Source organism: Hirundo rustica, chromosome Z, assembly GCF_015227805.2.
Source record: "Hirundo rustica isolate bHirRus1 chromosome Z, bHirRus1.pri.v3, whole genome shotgun sequence".
NCBI lineage: Eukaryota > Metazoa > Chordata > Aves > Passeriformes > Hirundinidae > Hirundo > Hirundo rustica.
The window spans coordinates 10,813,332-10,840,739 of record NC_053488.1 but is presented as its reverse complement, the minus strand read 5'-3'; the positions used below and the strand labels follow the sequence as shown (position 1 = coordinate 10,840,739).

Below are 27,408 nucleotides of genomic sequence, written 5' to 3'. Positions count from 1 at the left end.
CACAGACTGGGTTTTTTAAGCTGCCTAGGAAGCACATTTTGAATACTCAGTTTTTAGGTAAGCTCTAAAGAGAGGGACTGCAAGTGCCAGCTAAATACTTCAAATGAAATGAATCAAAGATGTCTAATGTCTGAGACTGTCCCCTTTAGCAGCAAGCTGAGTCATTGAGTTGGCTCCACCATATCTTCTATCCTAATTTACAGGTAAGAGTTAATGCATCTGAGTTAACTGAATATATGGCTCTCATACATTCAATTAATCACAATAGAAGCAGTTTGCTACCAAGGACTTGGTTTGTGTTTACCCACCTCTTAGCAGACAACAACATAAATTGTCATTAAATAGTCCCAGTGGAGGTCACTCCACGGAAGCTAAACAGAAACAGAAAAGCAGAGCTATGCTTCAGCTTCCAGAGAAGACTGCTTAAACTAAAAGGGAACAGGACTTGTTACATAGGTACCATCTTGCTAACCTAGCAAATGCTAATGGAAAAAAAGAAAAAAAAAAAACAGGCAAGCCTTTTAATTTCCAAAGACATGCCATAACCAAGTAATCAATGGCAACATTGGTATTCAGCTCTAGGAAAAAAAAAAAAAAAGACCATAATTTTCACCTGCAGTAGACAAAGACAGGTAGATGGGGCTGTACTTGTAACACAAAAATACATCAGAAAGGAGTTTTATAGGAGGAGGAGGAGGAGAGGGAAAAAAAATGTAACTAATTACCTTAAGAACACAACATTCACCTTAAGAAAAAAGAGATAAGCCACTAAAGTGAAAAATAATCATAATTATTAAAGGAAGAGGTATTTTTCCACAGTTACATCTTGTGTATAGCACCACACTCAGCTCTTGTCACTGTAGTTGCCATGGCAAAACAACATTGCAAAATCAGTGCCATTTTATGGAATTTTTATTGCACCAGCTCTAACCTCGCTGGGTTCAGAATATTAGTAAGTAGTAACACTGATAACACCTGTGCAGAGTTGCAACATACTATTTTGTTCACCCTCTAATGCAGCAATTTACAATAGTTGAACTGCTCCCACACCACTCTCCCATGCTGACGTGAGCTAATTTGCTTTACCATTGTTTCCCACTGCCTTGCACTTGCTTAACCTACCCACCCTCTGGGTCCTGGGCCGATATCCTAGGCAGCAAAATAATGCATTCCTTCTGATCCTATTTTGCTTGCATTGCAGTAGGCAGGCATAAGTTTTAAAGGCAGCTGACCTAAAAGTGACATCCTCCCTTCCCTTCCCTCTCTTTTTCAGCTACCATGCAGCATAGTGGACATGCTGCTGGGCATTGTAAACACCAGCAACTGCACCCTCCCTGGGAGGCTCTTCCAAGAGAGCAGGAACCAGCTATGCTGGCACCTTTGGCAGTGACCCGCACAGTGCAACGTGAACTTTGGGAAGGGTGACACGGGCAGCAGCGGCACAGTGACAGGTGATGGCAGAACTTTAGGGTGACAAAAGCCACTTTAAAGGAAATGTGGTAAGTGCTTTTTAAACTAAAGTGTCAGAACACTCCTAGCCAAGAAAGCATGCTGACAGTATCACTAAAAAAGCTGCTGCTCCCAAGTCCAGTCTCGGCACACGTAGTGTTTGGAGCCCACCAGGAAACAGCTACGCTGCCACATTCTAAATCTTTCCAGTCCAGAGCTGGTAATTTATACAGCTGCAGCTGGAAGTTTCAAATCACTGAGGGATACGCAGGGAGGTATACAGAACTTCGGTGGTTGTTGTTTAGATTAACATTCTTCAGCATGATGAAAGGTTTGGTTAATCTCTATGAAACACACTCATGAGTATTAGCATAAGGCAACCCATGAAGGCACATTATACCATTGTTTGGAGACTCAGGCCTCTCAGTCAGAACAACTAAATAGAGCAGTAAAGCAAATTTCTCCTGGCACTCCATTTTTTATTTCTGCATCCCAAAGAAGCTCTCAACTTAAATTAAAAAAAAAAAAAAAAAAAAAAAAGTAATTAGCTTACACTTACACCTGACTGAAGTTACTATGGAAGGAGAAAAGTGAAATACAGTTTCTGAAATTGAAAAGCCAGAGGTTTCTATTACAAGCCATACTCAATGGAGGAATCAAAGGGGTGGAGCATGGAAATGGACAGCAAAGAGGCATCTGAAGTTTAGGGATAAGTGGAAGAAATTACCCCACAGGCTCATCCTGAAGTCAAAGCCACTTGCATTGTGCTTATATGTTGAATCCAGAGATGAATGCATGGAAATTAGTACATTAACACCCCCCCTCCCCCATCTGATTCTGTTCAAAATTTGAATAAGCTTTGGGATACCACTCAAGTCATCTTGCATGTTGCTTACACTACTTGCCTGATGACTTTCCCCAGTACCTTTTCCTTTTGAGGTGACTCACCCGTTGGAGGCAGATCCAGTTTGACAGCTTGGGCACATGGGGTGAACACAAGAATGGGAGCACCTTTGCTTTCATACAGTGCTGGTGGCAGTTCCAAAAATACTCTTTTCTACTTGCTATGCAGATACCTTTTTAAGGACTATGGAAGTGCCAGACTTTCAAAGGGTTCTTGCAATAGACTTGGAGGTCAGAACTCAACAAACAGCATGGAATAGGAATATTGATGGTTGCCTATAAGCCTAAGAGTGAGGAAACATCCAGACACATTGACCCAGAGCAGTCAAAGGCCTATGGAGACTAAAGGAAAAGGTTGCATGGGCAAAAAATATTGCATGAATAGTATTCAGAAGACAGCCTAACCTTAACACCTGGCATGAAAGCAGAACTATCCATCACCTAAAAACATTAACTGGCTTGATCAGCAAAAGTATCTAACAAGATTAGATCAAATTTTGTTATAAAAATCCAACTTTAAAAATATATCAGTTTTTCATTCAAATTCCAAGAAATCAATATGCAGGAGTCTGCAGAACAAAATGCAAAACAGAGGTTGATATTATGGGTAAAGATACATTAATGACAATATACAGCTGTGAAGGCATACTTCTGCTCCAGATCTAGTTTTCTAGACCTGAGTTCCTTTGCCAATAGGCATTTCTAAAAGTGTTCATTATTTTGCACTTTCTGGAAGCTCAAGAACAGCACAAAAAAGCAGCCCTATGCAGGCCATGAGCTTTTAAAAGCAGAGCTTTTAAAAATCAGCCTAGAACGCCAAACAGTAATTTCACAGAGAAGCAGAATCAAACAACACATCCATGCACAAGTTTAAACACAGGTATGATGTAAGGATTTTTCATCTTCTATCAATATTTTCCACTACCACAGTAGAATGTACTTTTTACCATCTTTCCAAGCATTTGGAGACCCCCCTCAGGACCACAAGATATATCTGCAGTTTAAAATATAACAATTCATCTAGACAGCATGTAGGGATGAACCACCTATGTCTGGCCAAGGCGACTGCACTTTTTTTTTCCTCCTGTTTTCGATCCTGAAAGATTGCCAAATATAAATAGCTTTAAAAAAAAAAAAAAAAAAAAAAAAAAAAAAAAAAAAAAAAAAAAAAAAAAGAGAGATTCCATCAACAAAGTGTATTAGGCAATGGATGTGCAACATCAGAATAACACAGGAGACAATAATACTTCCAGCAAAGTAGCTTGGCAAGCAGCAGAGTACTCAGCCTAATACTAATGTTCCTTTAAAACACCAGTATACCAGAAACAGACAAGTGTCTAACAGTCTACTCAGCATGCCACAGCAGTAAAACAGAAGAAGACTGGACTGTCTCCAATACAAAATAAATTTAGACTTACGTATAGCTATGCATTTAAGTTACCAAAACAAAGTCTTAGTATTTTTGACATACAGGTTTCGATGCCTTGCCGAAGAGGTCAGGCAGTAGATTTGGCTCACTCCCTGCATGGAGTTCTCAGTCCTCAGAGAAAAAAGGAGTATGTCTTCTACCAGTTAACACAGCAAAGCTGTAAGCAAAACCGAGGTGTTGTGTGCTGGTTCAGTATTCCAGTTAATACGCAAAACTAGCAGGCTGCACCCCCCTTTCTGAACCTAAAGCAACACCATAGCCCTCATCATGGAAGCAAACATGGTTTGCTTCTATTCTTCTTCTGCCTCACTTCAGTATGTCTCTATTACTCACATTTAAACCAAACTATTTGCTTTCACACACATTCTTTGTCTTATATATACATTATTCAGGTGCAGGCTCATCCAGCTGACCATATCCAAAAAAGCTTGATGCTGTCCCACTGACTGGAAAAGAAGACTGGATCTCTTCCCACTGCAGTCATCTCAAAGAATGAGCCATGGTCATATAATTTCATGGTCTGTAAAAGTGATTCCCTCATTTGTCACAAAAGTCTTTCTAGATTCAATCAAATTTTGTCTGATGCTTCAGCACCTTGGGTGAAAGCAACTGATGAAATATCACACTTTACAACAATATGCAGAAAGTCTCTACAAGATAAAAGCAAGAACACCAGATTGCACAATTTCCACACCTCCAGAGGCAATCTTCCATTCCATATTTTTAAATATAGTTCAAATAGGGTATATGAGATATTCGGTTTTAAAATAAAGTAGCAACCTCATTTCAAAACTGAGAAAAATTCCAGAACAAACCAGAACTCAGCATGGTCCAGTCCATGTCCATGAACATTTTCTCCACAACTTTCTGATAAGCTTTCCTAACTGATCAAGTGGATCATGTCAGTTTTTGAAAAGCAGTTTCAGGATAATCTGAAATTCAGATGGAGAATACTTCACCCCATAAGATTTCAAGCAGTCATTAAAGCACTAGTAGAAAAGAGGCCCAGAGTATTCTACTGACAACTGTATCTTACATTCCCTCCTCTCTTTCTAAAATCTGCCATGTTCCTAGTTAGAAGTTAAACTGAGTGAACTTCCTCAACATCAAAGCTATGGCAAGAGGCTATTTACAGCCTTGTCTAATAGTTTTTTTCCTTTTTCATGTAAAAACACACTTAAGCAAACACCTTAACAACTGTTACAGAACAACACGTGCTACAGAAACCATGCTGTCAGCACAGCAGAAATAATGAGAGTGATTGTAACAAGGCTTTCGAGAAATGCACCTTATAAGTAGTTTCATGAAATGTTTTGTTTCAAAGTTGACAGTGAACACCTGAGTTTACTTCATTATCTTCCTGGCCTTGGTTGACTGTATATTCTAAAATTCTCATTCACATGAGACAAAGGGGGACAGGGCACTTCCAAAGTCATAGTAATAGTAGTATTAATAATTTCATTAAGCTTGTCACACCTCTTCTGTACAGTTAAAGACTAAAAAGTGGATTTTTTTTTTCTTCAGCACTGAACAAACAAGCTAGAACTCTGAATGCAAAATGAAAAATAATGTATTTAATCTAGACTTTTTCCAACTACATCTAAACAAGCACAAGAGGGATTACTGTGGCTATGAAGAATGCAAATACTGTAAAACATACTATTCTCTTGCAATATACATGAATCCAAGTAATTTTCATCTGTACAAAAGGAAACATTGCCAGCTACTACTTCTCTGAACTGACTACAGACATTTCCACATGCCCATCCCCATCTATTCATAATGCCACATACTAAGAAATACTGCAGTATTACTTAACAAAATAAATTAGCACATCTGACCAACAACCCTGATAATCTTAAAGCCAGTATCTTTTAATGAAAAACAACTGCAAAAATTTTGCACTTCACTTCCTAACAGATCAGGCAAAACCAAAAACAAAACAAAAAAATTTATGTGCCATCTAAACTAACTTTCCTGAAAGAAAGAGCACAGCACCAATGCAAACCATTCCCATACTCTAAAAGCATACAGAGAACCACTGAATCAGGTTTTTGTGACTTTGCTTTAAGTCATGACATGACTGATATTACAATGCAAATTATTTCCAAATCAACAAACCAATCTTTGTGAGTCAGACTCCAGCAAGAATCGTCCCCTTCTTTTGTTAGAAAACAAAGAATAAAAGGAATAGAGTAAGCTACATTTTTATCTCAGGCATAGCCATAAACCCTGAATGCCATCACTGGGATAGGAGCATTCTCTTGAATTCCAGCCTGTGAGAAGCCTGTTGCAACTTAGCAGCTTTTTGCACAGTACATCCTATTTCTTTACACAGGGTTTTGCAGTGCACTAGACAAAGTTACGCTCACATTCACATGCATTCAGTGAGGCATTGCTTTAAAAAAAAAAAAAAAAAAAAAAAGTCTTTGAATAGAGGCTCCAGGCACAGAGCCCAATGTGCAAGGCCCATATCAATATAAAACATAATCCAAAGAATTCACAATACAATTAAACACAGGCAAGCAGCATGTAGGAATTCACAAAGCTGCTACAAGCAGCTTCTCTTGATCACGGTCTGCTCAAGCAGAGCAAGTCTGGCTGTTTACAGGGTAAGTTTGCAATTATAAGAGCACTTTTAATAGTAGCAATGTAATTTTAATCAACCTCTCTCCCCATTACTCATACCTGCTCCTATGTCACCCTTGACTTCTGCTGCAACAACCATTTTTCTGGCTGCATAATAAAATAGATTGGGAAACTGACCCAGCACAGGACAGCAAGCCTCATAGAAAAAAGAAAGGGTACTTTTTAACCCTATTTCCCCAGTGCTTCTTAGTACCAGCTTTCACCAAGAAATATTCCAGCACAAAAGAAAAGTGGAAAAGTGACACAAGAAGCACATGAAAAGGAAGGAATAATAGAAATGCTGGTGAAACTGCAACATCAGCCTAAGTAGGTATCACAAGTGGAGTGGAGCTAAGGGATGACGTTTGCTGCTTTTACCCTGGCACAGTTAAAAGGGGCAATCTGAATACCATGTCTCCTAGCAAATAAGATGATTCATAGAGTTTACTGACACCTATATTTGTCCTCCTTGTGACATCTGTGCCTCTCTGCAGGTGGAAGCCAGAGCTTGCTTTGGGCCAGATAGGCTTTACAAGTAGTTTTTAAGAGATCTGTGAGCTACCTCAGGATTTTGAAATTAAATGCTACCGAAATTCAATTCCTCAGACTCTCATCAAGAACCAAGATAACACGTAAAGACACTTAAATCTGTGGCTCTCAAAGCTGTGTATTCATCTCACATGGACTCCATTCACAAACCACTTACAGGTGTTTTCTAAGCAACATCTCCAGTGAAAAATTGCTGTGTGCAGCCACCATAAGCAGACAGAACAAAAATAACAAAATACATGCAGAAGGAAAAAAAGAAGACATATTGACAGACACACTGAAAGCATTTTACTTGGAGCATTCAGCAAAAACAGAAAAAAAAACCAAACAAACTGACCAGAGAAACAAAAACAACCAACTATTCAGTATTTTCAGGTCAATGGTCAGCATTAAACACTGAAACCAAAGACAAGTAAAGATAAGAGACACCTGAGTTATTCTTGTGTCTCTCATCAGTGTAAACTCATGTACTTCTTACTTTTTGGATTTCAACAAAATGTCATATACATAGAAAAAAAAATCTTAACTCCTACATCCCTGGCAACTTTGCCAAGCTTTTGGCAAATTGGAACTGTGACAACAGGAACTAAAACTACTGCACAACCCTCTAGCTAAGAGGTACCCTTTAAAAGGAAACGTTTAAAAAAAGTATAATCAAGTTTACAAAATTAACTACTATTTTGTTAATTCTTTTGTTCTAATAATCTCATATTTTTGAGGAGTAAAAGGTTTCATTTCCACCATTTAGGCTGCATTTGTCCTTTAGATGCAGCACTGAGCCTCAGTACTGGGTGAGTTCCCTGGGCAAGCACATGGGACTTGCTGCCTTACACTGCGCAGCAAGGCAGAGTAACCACTCGGCTTTCAAGCACAGACCAGCTTCCCTTTAAGGACTCAAAGACCTACCAAAACTGCTATTTGAAGTTTACAACCCATAAACTGCAGTAGAGAAAAACATAACTAAGCCTGCCATTTCTTGAATTTAATACATACTTGAGCAACGAGAAACTGATAAAAATACTGCCTGTGTGTGCCAGATGCTGTGACTTCATGAAGGAAAACCAGAATAGTGAAGAGCTGCAGTGAGGGACAGAGGAATAGCGAGAGGAACAAGTATTTCTTCCTTTACAGCTACACAGGCCTTGAGAGGCAGCTTAAAGTTTCAGATATCCATTAGCTTGATGTGAATATGAGTGTTAGGCTACAACATTATTTGTATAGAATATGCTGTGCCACTGAAGATGTCAACATCCCATCTATTCATATTTGCCTACTAGCCATATTTTACAAGTTGTCCTTGATCCATTTGAAACAAAACAACACAGTTGGTCTAAACCCATAACTGACAGCCAAACCATCTTATCAGCTGGGGGCAGATGAGGGAGCTCGCACCAGCCTTCACCAGGAAAATTACAGGGCAGCAGCCTCTGACTGCCATGCTGAGGCAGTCATCAGGCAGGGAGAGATTCCACATGAAGTCTGCCAAGTTAGATCCAGAACACAATAAACATGATTTCACAAGCAGCTAATAAAGATCCAGAAAGGGATTCTGGCTCCCTTCCACCTCCTGCCCTTGAACATGGCAGAGGTGATGTCCACCCACTTCCCTCACCCCACAGATGTCTTCCATGCCCATCCCATGCACTGCTTGTGCCTATGCCTCGCTCTGCGCCTGCCCACGCCTCAAGAAATCTGTGTGAGGCAACCAGATATGGCAGGCCAGAGATAAGGCAAGCATTAAGCCAGGCAGACTGGGCACATGCAGCTTCAAGAGGAAGAGCAGAAGTCCACAGTAGGGGAGAAAAAAAGATTCCTAGTTTATTGCAGCAGAGAGAAACAAAGCCAGGAAGGGCACAGAGGGGCACGGAGTGCACACTCGGCAAAAGCCATCATCATACAGAAACATCCCTGATTAGTTCTTTTACTGATATGCAACTAGATGATAGGTATTTCATGGTATTTGTTGAGCTTCATAATGAGTTAAATCCTATTTGGCTTGTATTACTTGACTAATGCTGTGGCATCTTTCCCAACACATTCCATGAATATTGCTTCCTGTACCAGAACCCGTCTTGCTCTACCAATAAATACTTAATAGAAAGATCACACGTTATATTAAAATACCATAAAGTCACATTATCCCCGGTATTTTCAACAGAGGTGTTGCCTAGGAAGAATTTCAAAGAATCATAGAATGGCCTGGGTTGGAAAGATCACTAGTTCCAAACTCCTGCCATGGGCAGGGACAACTTTCACTAGACCATGCTGTTCAGAACTTCTTCCAGCCTGGCCTTTCAGGGATGGGGCATCCATAGCTTCTCCAGGCAACTTCTTCCAGTGCCTCACTTTAAGCCTATGCTTCTCTGGGTTTCCAAATCCTAGGTCCTTGTACATTTTCTTCAGGCAAACGTCAGTACAGGTGTCCCCATTCCTCATGGAAGTGTTTTCAGAGCGCATCCACACTGACATGTCAATATACCATGATTCGACCTCTACCTGAGGCAGCTCCAAGGCAGCCTGAGTGCATCCCGGGCAGCACCCCAAGTGTTGAGCAGCAGAATAAATCAGGCAGCATGTTGTTCCCAGGCTGCTCCCAACAACCAGAAAAACTTGTTGAAACTTCTCCCACATGGCAGTGTTCAGTACAGACCTACACATGGGTCTGGGAAGAACTGAATTACAAGGAAGTAAGGGAGAGAGTATCCATATATGACTGTAAGTTTTCTGGTTTGTCTGAACAGCTTTAATTAACATACCTTGATTTCCCATGCAAGTTAAAAAAAAAAAAAACCAAACAAAAAAAAAACCAAAAAAACCCCACCCAGAGCTGGTTTGCAACCTCTTTGACTTTGCTATGACTTTTTAAGCAGCACACTATTCTGTCTTGGTGACAACAACAGCAGAGACCCAACCAAAGTTTCAATTCAAAATGTATTTACAAATTAAGTATCCACAAACTTACAGTTCTATAACAATATACATGACATCGACAGTTGCAAAGAACAAGTCTAAGAGGCTGCTCCAATGTAGCCTCATCAATGCCCCCACCCCCCCCCCCCCCCCGAGCTGGCACTGACCTGCCTCCTTGGCTCTTGGCCTCATTGCCAGTGCAGCCAGTCCTTAAGGATGGACCTGCCCCACATGGCAGCAGAAGTGACCCGTCTCCAAAGAGGAGAGAAGCAAGCCAGACAGCCAACCTTCCAGCTTGCCAGACAACCCCTGCCTAGACATCACCCCTCCAGCCCTATATTTTAATACCACCATCTTAAGCACATGGGCCACACCTCTTCCCTGACTGTCTCCAAGCTTCACCCTTGAAGAGAAAGAAACCTCAGTTTCTTGATGCCTGGGACAACGCTTTGGGAGAAAAAGGCAGGGTAAGCAAAAAGCATTTTCCAACAGTAAGGTCCCTGATGCAGCAGGGCCACACACATGCCACGATGTAACTTGCTCTTCATGACAGGAAGGTGAGCTCTGTTCATGTGAGGCATAGCCAGAGGCTCTTGAGAGACAGGCACCACCGGGAGGTGTGGGACACAGCCAGAGGCTTTGGAGGAAGAAGTACCTCTTAGTTCCAGACACAGTCAAAGAGTTCAGGGGCACGGTGCGGTAAAGAGCACAGACAGAAAGCTTGGAGGCCAGGCACTGCAGGGTGAAGTACACTCATGGGGGTTGGAGGAGGAAGCACCACAGGGCGCTGCCTGAGAATATGGAGGTATGGCACAGGAGGATGCAGACAGGGAGAGGGACCAGGGATGCAGGTGCAGCCAGAGCATAAAGGTGGGGAGGAAAAAAAGCTCAGCACGGCACAGCCAGGAGTTTGCGGAAAAGAGAAGACGTAGGCGGGAGCAACCGGGGAGCTTGAAAGGAAGGTGGGCAGGAGGCAGCCCGACACCCAACCCGTCCCGCCCAGCCTTGCACGCCCCAGCGCGGGACAGACCCTGCGGAAGACTCCTCTTCCCAAGTTCACCGCGGCGCCCCGCGCTCCGGGCTCCCGCTCCCGCCGGCTCCACTCACGTGGCAGCAGCGCGCCCCACCTGTCCCCGCACCGCCGGGCGGCAACTGCGCGGCGGCACCGCGCGGCCCGCAGCAGGGCGCGGAGGGGCGGACCGCTCCGCCCCGCTCCGCCCCCGCTCCGCCCCCTGCCCGCCCCCGCTCCGCCCCCGGCCCGCCCCCGCCACGCCCCGGCCCGCCCCCGCTCCGCCCCGCACCGCCCCCGTACTGCCCTCCGCACCGCCCCTCTCCGCCACCCGCCGCTCTCCGCTCGTCTCTCTCCACCGGGGGGTCAGGGCTAGGGGTTCGCAGCGTTCGTGAGCGAGTCCAGAGGAGGCCGCAAGGGCGATCCGAGGGCTGGAGCACCTCTCCCGTGAGAAAAGCAGAGGGGGTTGGGGCTGTTCAGCCTGAGGAGAAGTCTTCAGGGAGATATTATAGTACCTTTTAGTGCCTCAAGGGGGCTATAGGAAAGATGGGGGGGGACTTTTAACAAGGGCATGTAGTGATATGACAAGGGGAAATGGCTTTAAACTGTAAGAGGGTAGGTTTAGTTCGGATATTAGGAATAAGTTCTCCATTGTGAGGTTGGTGAGGCACTGGCACAGATTGCCTAGAGAAGTTGTGGATCTTCCGTCCCTGGCAGTATTCAAGGCCAGGCTGGAGAGGGCTTTTGAACCACCTGGTCTAGTGAAAGGTCTCCTTGCCCATGGCAAGGTGGTTGGAAATAGGTGATCCTCAAGATCCCTTGCAAGCTCAACTGTTTGATGGTCCTAACTGTTGTGATACCCACTGCTGTGGTGTTGAGGGGTTCTCCAGATGCCCCTAGATCTCACTAGCATTTTTGTCAGTGTGGAGGAGGGAAAACTGCAACATGGCTTCTTGGTGCTGCTTTGGGATCCGTGGTAACGGTCACCAAAGGAAACACCAGGAAAATGTAAAAATTCCTTTTTTAAAATCAAAACACAACTGGTCAGCTTTGGCTCACTGCTTTAGGGAACACTCCCACCCCCCAAAATGCAATATTCCTCTCTTAGAGGATGTTCAGGATGACAGTAACTGTCCCCAGTGACTCCCATCTAGAGAAGTATGGGTAAGGTAAAGAAAGATACACAGGAGTTTCTAGTATGTAAACACGTGCTCCATATTAGTTGGTCTATCACTTCAGTCCACAAAAGGCTAGAAATTACAGCTTTTTGAGATGGTTAGCATTGAGATGATTGCTTGAGTCGAAAGAGTCTGGAAAAAAGAAGTGGGGAGAGGATATGAAGGCAAATTGAACGAAAGAGGCAAACGCATTTGCTGATGTACAGAAATGCACAAGATGAAGGGTCTGTGAGGTAATGCTGTGAAATGTATACCCGGTCAATGTCAATGCAGAGATGCATAAGGAATCTGAGTTGGAGGACAGCAAGAAGCTCAAAGCTCAAACCTGAAGTTTGCGATAAAATGAGGCAGAACAAGCATAGAAAGCTTGTAAAAAGTGTGGAAACATTATGAGACGCTGACAAATAGATGGTGAGATGTAGAAAACATAGCTTGGAAGAGATTCTGCAGAAGAAGCTCCGTAACACTGAATGATTGATTAGGGTGGGGATTAGGAGGAGGATCTCGTCCTTTAGGATTTGCTTCATGCTTCTATTGGAATTGTCAGGATTATGACAGATGATGAAATCCCTGGGCTTTTGAAAGAGCATCTTAATAAGATCACTGGGTTTGGCCAAAAGGGATATGTCAAAATATGATAAACCATTGAGCAATACTGTATGCCTCACCTAGGAGGGGAAAATCACAGAACAAAATTAAATCATCCACTTTTCCCTTCAGCATTCAGAAGTCAGAACCTTTTTTTATTATTTCTTGGTTCAAACTTCTTTTTTTTTTAAAAAAAAAAAAAAAAAAAACCAAAACAAAAACAAAAACAAAACAAAAAAAACCACACAACTAAAATATTGGGCAAGAAAACCACAAACAAACCTTAGGAACCATCACATCCTTGCTCAGACTAAGTCCTTGGGAGTCTCAAGAGTAGTAAGTCTTGACTTTGTCCAAAGGGATGTGGCTTAGCCAGTAACTAATATTCCTCCTGTGTTACAAAATCTGTTTTGCTATGCCTGATACGGCTGCCTAGGCTAAGACAAAATGAGACACTGGGGTGCATAGCAATAAAAAGTAGGTTACTTGGAGGCCTCTAAAATACACAGATGTTGTCATTCATGGGAAAAAGAAGAGCAAGCCTAAAAACAATAACCAGATGCAAGTTAACAGCTCTAACACATTTGATGCCAACCATTATCATCAACAGCTTTTCTTTCTTTGGAGCCCATAAAGAGAGCAAGAGCCCTTGCTTTCCATGCACTTCAGGAGCAAAGGTAATTTGAACCATCAAGCAAGTCTGTGAGGGTTGGGAGAGGACAGAAATAATGGTTGACCTGTTCAGGGCAGGTAAATCATTAACATGCGTCAGGAAAAAGGCAGCATAAAGGAGACAGCTGTGCCGTACACACACAAAGAAAACTGAGACACACAGCAAGTCAGAGACATTTACATTGTAAAAGAGGAAGTTAGCAGCAGACAGGTTTTCTCAGTTCTTAACATGTGAGAGCTGCACATGATATTTACTGTAAATTTAAGTAATCTTTTAAGTTACCTACATGCCCCATCAAAGAACAGGACAAGAGATAAACATAGACTCTAGAGACAGCCCAATGGACTTTACAAGGTGCTAAAGACATAACTACTGGTGTATGATGAATGAAGAACTGTGCTTACCATGAACAGTGGATAGCCAGTGCTTTACCTTATTTTTTCATCTTACTAGAATCCAAGTAGCTCATATGCTTTAAGAGCCTTTTAGGGATAAGTGCTCTCTAGGACTGTATTTGAAGCCTTGAATAGCTTAGCAGCAGGAGAACCACAGGAACCACTCCCTCGTCCAGCAACAGTGTTAGGTGCTTTTGCTGACACAGTAAAAGGTAGTCATCCCAAGAACACGCACAGATATCTGCACACCAATCTTGAAGAGATGCAAGGGTAACCCAAATTTTGTTTGTAAGCTTTTCTTTTCTGGAAAACACCTGGTTTGCCTGTGCACTTGTACTAGTGTTCTGAATCACAACTGCCAAACCTATCCGAGGCAGGTTCTGCTGCAGGTGGCCAGTCTCCCGCAGCCATCACAGCCTTGTTTGCCAGCTGGATTGGCAAAAAGGGCCCTCTAAGCCCCTTCTCATTTTCTAGCTGGAGCTACTTTCAGACTTTACTTACTGCTTGTTGCAGAAAACATTGCTTCTTCTCCTAATCATCTGAGCCAGAACAGTGCCTTTCATTTAGCTGAGGCTCTCTGACAATTTTTCTGCCTAGGTCTCTTCCACAACACCATTGATGGCAGTGACTTTCCAGGAGCAGTTTCCACACCACAAAGGAATCCTTCCTTAGACGTGTATCATCAGTTTTGCTGTGCGACAAGGTGAGAATATGACTCAGTCCTGCTCACATCTCTGGATGAGCTGAGTTTTGCAGGGAGGTTTCCCCCTCCATCTGTGAACATTCACTGCAGGTGAGTGTACAGAAGTGAGTAGTCACTGCTGGGTTTGCATGGCTTCTTGGCACCACAAACACACCACAGTGTACTCCACTATTGTCAAGGCAGCCTGTTTCAATAGTTACATGTTGACCTACATGTTAGGTTCCAGTTCTGACATTTTAACAATAGTGAATTTTATGAACTTTTGCAACTACGACAAAGCTATTCAGATAGAGAAATTTCCGTGTAAACCCAATGTCCTCATTTAGGGCAAATTTGGGAAAAATCCTCCAAATAGGATCCCTCTGGGGAGCAAACCCAAACGGCCCCTCCCCTAACTGGTTTGGGAAAGAGCTTCCTCAGAAAAAAAGTGGAAAAACTATTTAACAAACGAAGTGCCCATAGGAACAAAGAAGGAATAATATGAAAAATAAAACCTTTTGTTGTTTTGAAATGAGATGGCAAATTCAGAAAGTCCTTGCTGTGGGTAGCTCAGCTCTCCCAGTCTCTTATCAGTCCCTCCAGAGGTCCAGGCCCCCGTGGGCCCCAGGTGCAGCCCCCAGTGCTCCCCTGGGTTTTTTAAGTCCAGAGCAAGTTTAAACCATCCCAAGGAAAAAAAAAAAACAATCAAACACACCACCACAACAAACAAACAAACAAACAGTCCAGGGAACTTCTCTGCCCTAGCTAGCTGAAACTAATTAAAAGCAAACAGATCTCTGTCCTGCTGTTGTCTATGCCTCAGATGAACACTGTCTGGAGAAAGAATGTGTAGGAGTCAGGCAGTATCTGAAACAAATTCCATGCTGCTTCTTTCTCCCCCTTTGCTCTTGGAACTGGCCTTAAAGGTACAGAACCAAACAACACAGAACAGACAACTGGGGATACAAGCATCAGAGTCACCCCAGGACACCCAACTATCTCAAATCTCAATTAACAGTATTAAAACCATTAGATCCATAGAAGAATGTTTTGCATCTGAGATTGATACTAGCAGGAGTGAAGGAAGAAGGTTCCCCAAAAATAGAGTGAAAAATTACTATTGCAAAAGTATAAGAAATAATCTTAAGTGTATGAAAGATGTCATTAAAGGGGATGTTTAATAGAAGCAGTGTCATGGTGTCGTACATATATAATATACACACGTAATATATATTCTGCTACTTATGTATACATTTTAAACTTCCTGCATAATGTATATAGTACAACACATAGACTAAACTGTATATACAAGTAAACTTAGAATGCATACATACATACATTATATAACAAGCTACATTATATACACATTGGGCTTCTCAAATGAAAACTGGTAGTGACTCACCTCTTCAGAGTGTATTGCTTGAATGCACTCTGATTGCAACTCAATCTATACCAGGAAGGAAAATTAAATCACCCGCAAAAAGTGCACTGCAGTCAGCCAAAGAGGCCTGACTGAACACAATGAGAAAACCAAAGCACAAGCACACCTGGCCAGCCTGTTCCCAAAAGTCATAACCCTGAACCAGCAGATTTTTCATTTTAGTCTGCCCCATGTCTGAAAACTATATACGGAAAAAAGAGTGGGACTGTGGCTGCTCTGGAGCCTACATCTTACAGATTTTCACAGCTGAGAATTCTAATTCAGATGCTGTTTACCATTTTAAATCTTTCATAAGTCAAATTTTACATGTATGTGTTATGGACAGTGATAGGAACAAAAGTTTTATCCTGTAGGAACTCACGCAGACAAAGCTAAAGGAAGTAGGAATCTTTTTAGGAAGACAGAGGGCTCTGGGACCTGTTTGTTGTTCCTGGGCCAGAACAACATGCTAACAATCACAGCCTTATCCATGAACTGGGTACATAAAGATGTCTGAAAACATAAGTTTCTTTTAGAGAGTAGGAACTCCATGACTCCAAAAGAATTCTAACATACATCATTAAAAAAACAAAACAAAAACAAAAACACAACCCCAACCAACCAACCAACCAACCAAAAACACCTCCAAAGCCAAAGGTCAACAAAGAAGTGAATGCTAACTTTGCAGAACACCTGCACTGTGCTGGTTAGGCTATAGCTGGCCAAGCTGACAGGTGTATACTGTGGTGCAATCCACCAGAAGGGCTTAGAGCTGTAGGAATATCAATAACAATAAGCGACTAGTACGTGTTACACCCTCTCTGAATCGGAACAATCAACAAGGATTTTACCTGATTAGAAGTTTGTTTTGGGCTTTCAGAAACAAGTGAGTTAATGAGGAAAGCAAATATAAATCCCCATCTGCCGTGTGCCGCACAACATCTGCAAGCGTAAGAAAAAAAATGATCTTTGGTGTAGACTTGAGTAGCTGCCGGTTTGCACTTTGAACGTGAGACAGATTCTTTATCCAAGCAGCATGTGGTGACAAGAGATGTACAAATAGCTCTCTCTCTCATATAATTCTCCTGTTTCTTCACTAGTGACTCACATTCTAGTTCATGGGCTGCCATGTTCCTTGAACATGGGAAAGGGAGTCTGACAGAGTTCTCTCTCTGCTATGTTCAGTGTCCATGCAAAAGCTTCAGCTAATTTTGCCAGATTGCAGACATTTTGCTGTGAGAATGCATTACAAAGATGGTACACCTGGATGAAGGAATGAGAACTGACCTTCAGATCAAAGTCCTTGAGTTATTTTGTTTGTTTCATGCTCAGACCAACAAGGCTCAGAACATGACTTGTAAGGCAACTGAGTGTAACAGTAAGAAACAGAAATCTAAAAAACTTCTGAGGAAGCCATTGAAAGCTCACCTCTGCCTATTCAACCATCTACTTTTTTCTCCTGTCCCTTCTCATATTTCTTATGCCAATGTCCACAAGGAATTCCATAAAAGCCACTAAATTACATAACCTTGCTAACAGTGAAGCAGTTTCTCTTCCCTTTCTCTGCCGGTCTCTGAGATATGAAGAAAAATGAGCAACCAGAAAAGGGAGCTTTATGATTAATTGTAACAAATCCACAGTCCATTCTGCCTTGACAGATATTACATTACTCAAGGAATGCAAAAGTACAGTAAAATCATACCAAGAAGTTACTTTCTAAAATTGATTCTTGATCACATTACATGCACCTAACAATACATCATGGAAACCTAATCCTTTAATGGATTTTAATTTATTTATTTGTTTGTTTGTTTGTTTTTATAAAAACATTCTGCAGATGGGATTGGGAAAAAAGCAGGAAAAGAAATGGATAATCAAGGGAAAGAGGTATTCAACACATTTCTGGGAATATGTTACAGTTATGTCTGGTTGGAGTCTCCATCTGATTTTAGACAAATAAGGTTGTATTTGTACCAATTTTCCCATGACAGTTATATCACCTGTGCTTGGCAAATAGGCAGAGACTAGGAAGTTACTTTGAAACTGAAGATGTAGTTACTAATGCTAAAGGAAAGGTCAACCATGAGAAGATAGTTGTGAGACAGCTATGCTGCTCAAGACACTCACAAAAGGAGCCATAGACAAGATATATTTCAAATGGATTAAAATAAATACTGCCTCTTTCTAAATTATGGTTCCAATAAATTTAGAAATGACCACTTTATTAAATGTAAGAACTTGCTAATTTAGATTAAGTCTTGGAAAAAAAATAGGCTGGGGATTTCAACAAATTTTTAATTGTGTGGCATGTAGTTTGTACTGTCTCGTCATAGCTCGATTCCACACACAAACAGGTTGGTATTGAAACTGAGCATCTTCACTGGCAATATGCCTGTGAGACAATTTGTGAAAAAGGAATTGCATAAACTAATTACTAATCAATCAAACAGAAATTTTTGTTATATTTCATAGCTAATGACACTTCTGTGGTCTCCCATATGTGTAAGACTACCATAGATCAGGCATTTTAAATCAGGCTTTTGAAATTAGGCATAAAGAATCAACAACAAAATAAAACCAACAAACAAGCCCTAACCAAAATGAAAGAAAACCCCCTAACCCTAACCCAAATAAACAAGAACAAAATTCTTCACTCATGTATTTGTTTTTCTAGCAGCATTGCAAAAGGTATAACAGGTATCTTTTCTTATGATGTAGAAATGTGGACACCCAATAGCTTTCTTTTATGAAAGGATGCACTGTGCAAGCCTGCAGTTACATCCACAACCTAGTAGCATCACAAACACTCAGAAAGTCACAAAAACTCACCATCTTCCAGTGGATGTTCAAATGGCAGGTGTGCTGCAAAGTAGCAGTGGCAGTCATGAAGAAAGTGCTGGAGGAGTCATAGATCTGTTTTAATCTGAAGAGTGAGAGAGCACCACATGCCCCCGTCAATGGGAAGGGCATTCATGTTTCTCTTTGGAGTGAAGAAGACACTGATCAGAACAGTTAGATAAACTGCACGGTAAGATCTTATAAGGACTAACCTGAAGCATCTTAGAGAGATTTTTTGGTAGGACAAGTTATAGTTTTCAGTCCCTTCGAATAATGAGCTGAAGCTGTGCAGGAAAAATGGCAAATACAGAAAATGAGTACAACAAAACTCTGTATGGAGGAGATGACAAATATTTCACCTCACAGTGTTGTTACCGTAACAAAAACTCTTCTACGCTCAGTTGTGCCCATGGTCTTCTCCCTCCTTTCCAACAACAAGCTCATGCCACGGAAATAGGCATCAAGAATGTAGTCCTTTCTTGTATCTTTTATCTTTGGTGCCTTTTCTCCTAAGGGTAGCAGAGGGTTTTAAGACCTCAGCAAAACAAAGCGAAAATAAAACCACATGCTCAAATAGTTAAGATGTGCTCAACATTCACTTACATGCAACTATCTCTAGCCTTCTCCAAATGGAAGATTCTGATCCTGTCTACACACTCCTGACCAGCTAACACAGCCATGCATACACCTCACTATCTTTTTCTCCACGGGGTAGAAGGAAGTGTTACAGAAACTTTTATTCCTGTATTTCTTGTTGCATCCCTCAATTCTTTAACCTTTACAATCAAATCTGACATTTTCACAGGAAACAACTGATCCACCACAATGCACCCAGCAAATCAACACATGCCTTCCTATTGTAATTAAAGTTCTCCTTCTAAAGGGTATTTATTTTACATATGCATGTCATAAAAGTTCACATAAACCTACCTGAACCACTTTTACTTTTCCCAGCTCAAGTGTCTGTAACCACAGCAACAATAAACCCAGAGCAAGGAACTAAAGCCTTCCTCAAGGACTGAGTAAACTCTCTTCAGTCTGCCTAGCCTGACAAAGCTGAGCCGTACTTAATAAGCACCATGTCAGGAGGAGAGGTGACAGGAGAGGAGCTGACCCCATGAGGTTATCAAACAGTTGCCTGGTCTGGTATTTGTTTGTCTGTGCATCAATACACTTTGGGGGTTTTGCTGGCCTGACTTTATCATTGACTCAAACAAAAAATCCTGTATATTCCTTTGCAGGCCAGCACAGATTCATTTACATTGCCATCATTATCCTTGATCTTCCAGACAGCCATGAGACTATCTTTTTAGCAGATGCTACTAGCAGGCAGGACAACTGCTAATATAGAGATTTGATATGCTTGCAGAGATGGGCTAAGTAGTCTGATTTTTTTACAGAGTCCTTGAAATTCCTTTATTCCATTCCACTCACCATAAATGGACATTTCAGAACAATGAATTTTACAGATAACATGCTACTTAATCTGTTTAAATGAGGGAAGCAGAATTATCAAAGAGTGAGGCTCCAGGCTTAAATATATGTATGGTTACCTGACTGGAAAAAGGCATTCTGCCTTGGAGATTCTGGAGACTAAATTCAGTATTGAAGAAAAAAAAAAACAGCAAAAAACCTAATTAAACATATAGTCTCAGAAACCAAATTGTTTCATTAAAAAAAAAAAAAAAAAAAAAAAGAGAGACCACTATCTCTCTATTCTAGCTGAGCAATTAGGCTTGTCAGCAAGAGATTTAAAATGCATCAGGGTATATTTTTGTTGCAGGATATATTCCAGGTGTATATTGATGCTAAGAACCTTTTCCCAGGCAGACTTCTGACATATTTCACAGCTGGGGACATGTTAAGCACCTGCATCAGGCACCATTACGTCTTACAGTATGCTTCATAGTATTGCTGCATTTATTTCTCTCCTCCTACTCTTTTTTTTACTGTTGTTAAATAGATCTAGAGTAAAATGTGGAAGTGGGAATGTGAATTCATATCAAATGGCAGAGAATTATTTCACTTTTAGATGTAGGTGAGAGCTGAAGAAAAAAAATGGTGAAGTGGTTTGGGTTGGAAGAGATCATAAAGATCATCTAGCTCCAACCCCCCTGCCATGTGCAGGACACTTCCCACTAGACCAGGTTTCTCAGAGCTTCATTCAACATATCCTTGACTCTACCAGGCATGGGGCATCCACAACTTCTCTGGGCAACCTGTTCCAGTGCCTCAGCAGCCTCACAGCAAGGAATTTCTGGAGAAGTCCTCTAAAGGATGCTTGTTATCAACTGATTTTGACATGCCTTTACACTCATTCTAGAGTAGCCACAGGCAAAGCCACGGGCTATAAGACTACTTCAAAAAGTGATTGGCTGAGATTAATGAAACTGTTTGCAATTGAATCTTATTTTAAAAATTTCAGCGTTTCTAAGAAGAAGCTTATTTGAATAGTATTTTAAATTCTCAACATTTCCAAAAAAAAGCTGCACTTCCTTGATTGTTAGCTCTGCATCAATCTATGGACTGTTATGGAATAATACATACATATGGAATAACACAAATACATAATGTTTTCCATATGGGACATTTTGGGAGCTAAATCTTCAGGGAAGTTTGCAAGTCCTACATTTATAGACCAGTTCTGCACTTAAGGCGCCATTTTCTCTGTGCATGTGACACCCACAAACTCAAAAACTATGATTTCTAAACAGAGCATAGGAAAAATTCAGTACTTCTAGAAGTTAAAAATTTCTCTTAAACTGGATAGCAGAAAACTAGTAACTGATGCTACTTGTCATTTCTGTGATTCTGGCATGGCTTCCCAAGTATTTCTAAAGAATATTCTGAAGCTTCCCCTTTAATCTTTTCCCTTCCTTGTTTTATAGAGACTTACTGCAGTTGAGTTTTATATTTATTATATTTGTGCTCACAATACAACAAATAGAAAAAAAAATTTTATATTGAGAGATGCAGTAGGAGAACAAAATGGAAATTCTAAACTTAGATCAAGATTTTCAGAAATATTTCATGTTCTTGAATGTAGCTGAAATGCTTCTTGGTAGATGTAATTGTAACCAAAAGAAAAGTACTATTACTTATTGTTGCTTTCTAGTCACTCTTTCCATTCTTGAGGCAGCTTCTCTCTTTGTCAGATACTGAAGATGAGGAGAAGTTACCTCCAAGCACTTTTGGTTTTTTCTGGTGGCAATACTTTCCTATATGAAGACATACAGGAATTAATGCTCTTTGCCAGGACATGCCCCCTAATCCTCTGGTCTAAGATTCTGCAGATTGCAGAGGATACTGAAGAAAGTTATGCTACATACATATAGAAGTTAACGTAACAACAACCACAGCAACAGCAACAAAAAACCTAAAAATACATAAATGAGAAAACCCACAACATTTCCTTTCTCCCACTCTCTTTTTGATTGTCAATTGGGTTACTTCTTGTTTTTGCATATCTGGTCTTTGTCTCTGCTAGGGGATCCATAAGCTTCCAGATCACAAATTATTATAGTAATTAATTAATTAATTAAACAAATTAATAAAAGCAATTATTTACATTTTTATGACAGAAATCAAATAGCCACTTGAAATTTCACTGAAAATTCTAAAAGCCCCTAGAAATTTAGCAGTCTGGTTTAATGCAATCTAAATTGTGAAATGGTTTCTATCATGATTTTATTATGAGCTGTAAATAAATATTTTAATGTCACTAAAAGAGGACTATGCAAAGTGCCAAGTGGAAACTTCTCAATGATATTGGAAACTGCTTCTCACCGACTTGCATACAAGAAAGATCAAAGTATCTGTCAATCCAGGTAAATTCAGATAAAGTTGTAAAGTTTTAAATATTTGAACCACATTTGGCCCAAAAATTCAACATGTGTAGATACCTTTTGGAAAACACCTATCAATGCCAGGGCATTGAGTTTTCTTGTCTGAAGTAATATTGCATGATCTAAAATACTAATTCCAAAGCTTTGCTTTTGCAGCTGTACATGTGCGTCATTGTATAGGGCTTGTGTGTCCGGGTTCTGGTAGTGGAAGCTGCTTCTGTGAGAAGCTGCAAGAAGCTTCTCACATGTCAGATAGATCCAATCCCAGCTGGCTCCACGATGGATCCTCTGCTGGCCATGGCCAAATCAAGAAGGAAAAGGAAGTTGTTGCACAGATGCAACTCTCTGCACTCAGAGAAGAGCAGAGAGAATAGGAGAGAGGAACAGCTCTAAAGACACCAAAGTCAGTGTAGGAGTTGCACCAGAGCTCAGGTTCCCCTGCAGCCCGTGATGCAGACTATGGTGAGGCAGCTGTGCCCCAGCAGCCCATGGAGGTCCTTGGGCATGCAGAGATCCACCTGCAGCCCCTGGAGGACACCCAGGATGAAGCAGGCAGATGCCTGAGATGAGTCTGTGACCGTGTAGGAGGTCTGTGCTGGAGCAGGGTCCTGGCAGGGACCTGCCCACCCATGGAGAGAGGAACCCATGCTGACGCAGGTTTCCTTATAAGACTTGTGACCCTGTAGGGGACCCATGCAGCAGCTCTTCTTGAAGGACTGCACTCTCTGAAAAGGGACTCACATTGGAGCAGTTTGTGAAGAGCTGTATCCTGTGGGAGGATCTCGTGATGGAGAACTGTCTCCCACGGGGGACAACCCATGATGGAGCAGGGGAAGGACTCTCTTCCCTGAGCAATGACAGGGACAATGTGTGATGAACTGACCATAAAACCCATTCCCTGTTACAGGGACACTGTTAAGGGGGAAGGAGACAGAGCTGGGAAGAAGGGAGGAGTGGGGGAAGGTGTTTTTAATTTTCTCATTATACAGCTCTGATGTTTTTAGTAACACATTCAATTAATATCCCCATGTTCGGTCTGTTTTATGATCTATGTGTGATCCCTTCCTCGTCCTTATCTCAGTCAATGAGCCTTTCATTTTCTCTCCCCTAACCAGTTGTGGAAGGTAGTGACAGAGCAGCTTTGGTGGGGACCTGACATCCAGCAGAGTCAACCAACCACCAACTACTAAAAAGTCCTTTTTATGTCTCCTGCCTGGGCCTGATTTGCTGTATTCATCCCTTTCCCTCTGTGCGCAGACATTCATGCAAGCCTCCTCTGTTCCACCCTGAAAGTGCACAAGCCAGTCTCAGAAAACTCAGTAGAAAACTTCATTACAATCGAAATCACCAAAAAAATTGTGCCACTGAAAGACAGGTCCTACACTCATTCACGGTTAGGGACATTTGCGCTCCGGACATTATGTGGCATATTAGCCTGCTTTTGTGCCTTCATGTCAATCTGATAAGTGTGAACAAGCTATTGAAGCATTACAATAGCAGAGTTTCTCAATGTGGCAGGATGGAGTCAAATGTCAGCGAACGTGCTTTTTCACTGATGCTTTACTGGTTAATCTTTAACATCTGAAAGTTATTTAGATTAGAGTTTCTAAGAAAGTTTCTTGGTGTTTTTTTTTTTTTTTTTTTTTTTCTTCCCAGACAGGCTATAAAGAAATGTGGGGAGGAGAATAGTCTAAGTAATATAAAAAGGGAAATAGATAAAGGAGAAAAAAATGAAAGAAGTAACCAGAGCATATGTAGTGGAAGAGTTTCCCTACAAACTCCTTTCATTATGCTGTTTTTGTTTTTTGGTGGTTTTTTTGGTTGGTTGGTTGGTTGGTTTTTTGGTGTTTTTTGGTTTGTTTGTTTGTTCGTTGGTTTTGTTTTTGTTTTTGTTTTTTTTTTTTTAAAGAATCTACCAAGACATAAGAGGATTTTCATTCATGGAGAGCAAAGAAACAATCCAATCTTGCATCAGAGCTTGCTTTCTTGCCAATTGAGGAGAGGTGACGCAAAGTAACTTTTAATCATTTTGAGTTCTATCACCCAGTTGCCAAGCAAGGACATCCCTGTACCCGACTCTAATGTCTTTAATAGCCTTGAGAAGTTCAAAAACTGCAGGCAGGCAGAGATGGCAGAGCAGTAAACTGGGCTGACTGTCCCTGATTTTGTCATCTCTTGTAATACCTTTGTCTTCTTGAATAGGTGACAGCTCTGTCTGGAATAACATTTGGTGACTTTGGAATAACACATAACATCTACTTACTGGCAGATTTCTGCAGAGTCTAATCAAGGAAATCTCTGGTTTGTGTAGCATGAGCTCAGATTTTACACAGTTTGGGAGAACTCTTACTCTGCTCAAGATATTTTTGACAATAGCTGTTAACAAAGCCAGGTGTCAAGGCACTGTAAAGCAATACAACTTAGACAGCCCCTTTATTTCTTGCCTAATATCCCATAACAATTTATAATAATGTATAATACAATTTATAATATTTAAAACCTGTGGATGCAATAAAATACATTTTTGCTTTTCTGTTAGTGTTACATTAATGTTTTCATCCTTTAAGAAATCATTCATATGTTTAATGTACCTCTGCTAATAGTATTCAGTGGTATGAGAACTGAAGGGGTTAAAGCTTTAGGATAGCAGAAAGGAAGAGTGGATGATACAATCATGCAAAAGAAGCAAGGTCTAATGTTTGTCAGCTATTGTCAGTTGTCCATTTTCTGGTTTAACACTGGCCTGGGACACCCACAACATTAGGATGGCATAGAATGCTGCTAAAAGCACAGTGCAGGATCATCTGATAAAGTGGTAAAATCTCAGTTCTGTATGGAGCAGAGCTTGCAGCTTGGTACCATGGAATCTTCTGTCTTGGACATAGTGACAAGAGACAAGGCAATGAGAGTATTTTAAGAGAAATTAATTCAGTTTGGACTAGTGAAACTGGATTTGAAGTTAACAAATTTGATTTGCATTTAACAAATCCTGATATGAAAGGCAGCAACATTAATTTAGGTAAAGAAAGAAAGGAAGACCATCTACAAATGAGCATAAACAGCAAAGCTGACAGTTACATTGCAAAAATAATTATAAAATTGAGAAATACTTTAATATAGCAGTTAGTAGTAGAAGCAGTGATGATGGTTTACAAAGATTTCTGTAATACATCAGCTATACTTTTATTTAACTGAATCTCTTCAGAGAAACTAGACCTAGATTTATATAATCACTTTTGTACATGACTGCAAGATTTTAAGAAGCTGCAGGTGACTGAGGAAAATAGTGAACACACATCAACTATGAAATGAAAAAAACCCAAATGACAAGTTTTCAAGGCATTTTTGACTGACTTAATGAATAAATGCACCAAATATGAAAACCAATGACCTGCTAGTCCATAGAAAAATACTGTATCAGGTCCAAGCGAGTTAACAAGCAGCCAGTGATTCCAGAAACGGCATGTATATGATAATACTGGGTTATAAAAAAGCTAATGAAATCTCCCTCCAGTTTTCCTTACTCTGTGGTACATTTCTGATTTAACACAGTCAAGTGTCTTTCAGAGCAAAGTTTTCATGTTCTTTTGCTCAAAACTATTTGAATTTGCAAAGTGCTACATGCATCTAAGCATGTAACCAAATGGAAATCGAGAAGACAGGGGAGGACATGTCTAAGGACTGCCCAGAGAGGTTGGGTGATACTTCAAAAGCAAACAGAACTACCAATTTTAATACAAGCTTGATGAATTGCATTGAATGTATAAAGGACTGAGGAGTTTGGTGCACAGACAGGCCAGGATTACGTCGTGGCTTGGAGAGCTGTGTGGGCATGGCTGTGTGCAGCAGAGAAAGGAGGCACAAACTAATAGATTATGAACAGCCTGCTGGGGAGAGAGAAGACAGGAGCTGGGGAACATGAAGGACCTATATTTGATTTACCATAGATAAAGCAATGGAGATAGAGAGAAAATGCAGCAGCGTGAAAAGCTTTGCTTTCACAGCTCCCATGACCTGGTCCACATGGAGCTGGACTTTTACCTCCAGATTTGGAAGATCAGGGCAACACAGAGGTGAGCACTAGCCCCGGTGAGGCACCACTGTAGCATGGAGAACTGCTGAACACCCTGCACATCTTGTGTATCTTGTGGCACAAGTAGGGTTCTACCTTTTAATCTGTGAACTAGAATGGCTCCTTTGTTTCTTTGTGCTTGTTTTGTCTGGGGTAGAGTTAATTTTCCCCACAGTATCTGTCATGGGGCTACCTTTTGGATTTCCACTGGAAACAGCATTGATAACATAGGGATGTTTCAGCTGTTGCTGAGCAGTGCTCACACAGTGTCAAGGCCTTTTCTGCTCCTCACCCCACCCCACCAGCAAAGAGACTTGGGGGGACACAAGTAGCTGGGAAGGGATGCAACCAGGACAGCTGCCCACAACTGACCAAAGGGATATTCCATCTCATATGGCATCATGCTCAGCATATAAAGCTAAGGGAAAGTGAAGAGTGGGGAGAGGCAATGGTCTGGGGCGAGCAATTGTATTTGCATTAATCGTCTTTCTTGAGTTTTATTGCTATCTCTTTGTGGTTTGGTGTTTTCTTTGTTTGGTTGTTCTTTTGTTGTTGTGCATTTTTTTTTTGGTGTGTGTGTATTGTTTTTTCCTTTTTCCTTTTAATTACAATTTACAGTTATAATAGTAATTATATTTTATTTCAACTTTTAAACTATTCTTATCTCAATCCATGAGTTTTCTCACTTTTACCCTTCCATTATCTACCCCGCTCCATCCTGGGGTGGGAGGGAATGTGCAACCACTGGTGTGGTGCTTAGTTGCCCTCTGAGATTAAGCCATGACAGTCTTCTTTTTCTTGTGTTTGTCACATTTAGTGCTTGAGCAGTCTCGTGAACTA

General features: G+C 41.1%; 1 protein-coding gene across 4 annotated transcripts in view; it reads right to left on the bottom strand.

Moving 5' to 3' along the window:
- ELOVL7 (ELOVL fatty acid elongase 7) overlaps window positions 1-11,014 on the bottom strand; it is a 33,474-nt gene extending 22,460 nt beyond the window's left edge. Inside the window, exon 1 of one of the 4 annotated variants that reach the window (XM_040090158.2) lies at window positions 10,899-11,014. The gene's annotated coding sequence lies outside the window, so the exon portion shown is untranslated. Of the gene's footprint in view, window positions 1-10,035; window positions 10,085-10,898 lie in introns of those variants that run through there. The other 3 variants (XM_040090159.2, XM_040090161.2, XM_040090160.2) reach the window with 3 other exon arrangements.
- Window positions 11,015-27,408: the final 16,394 nt, after the last annotated feature.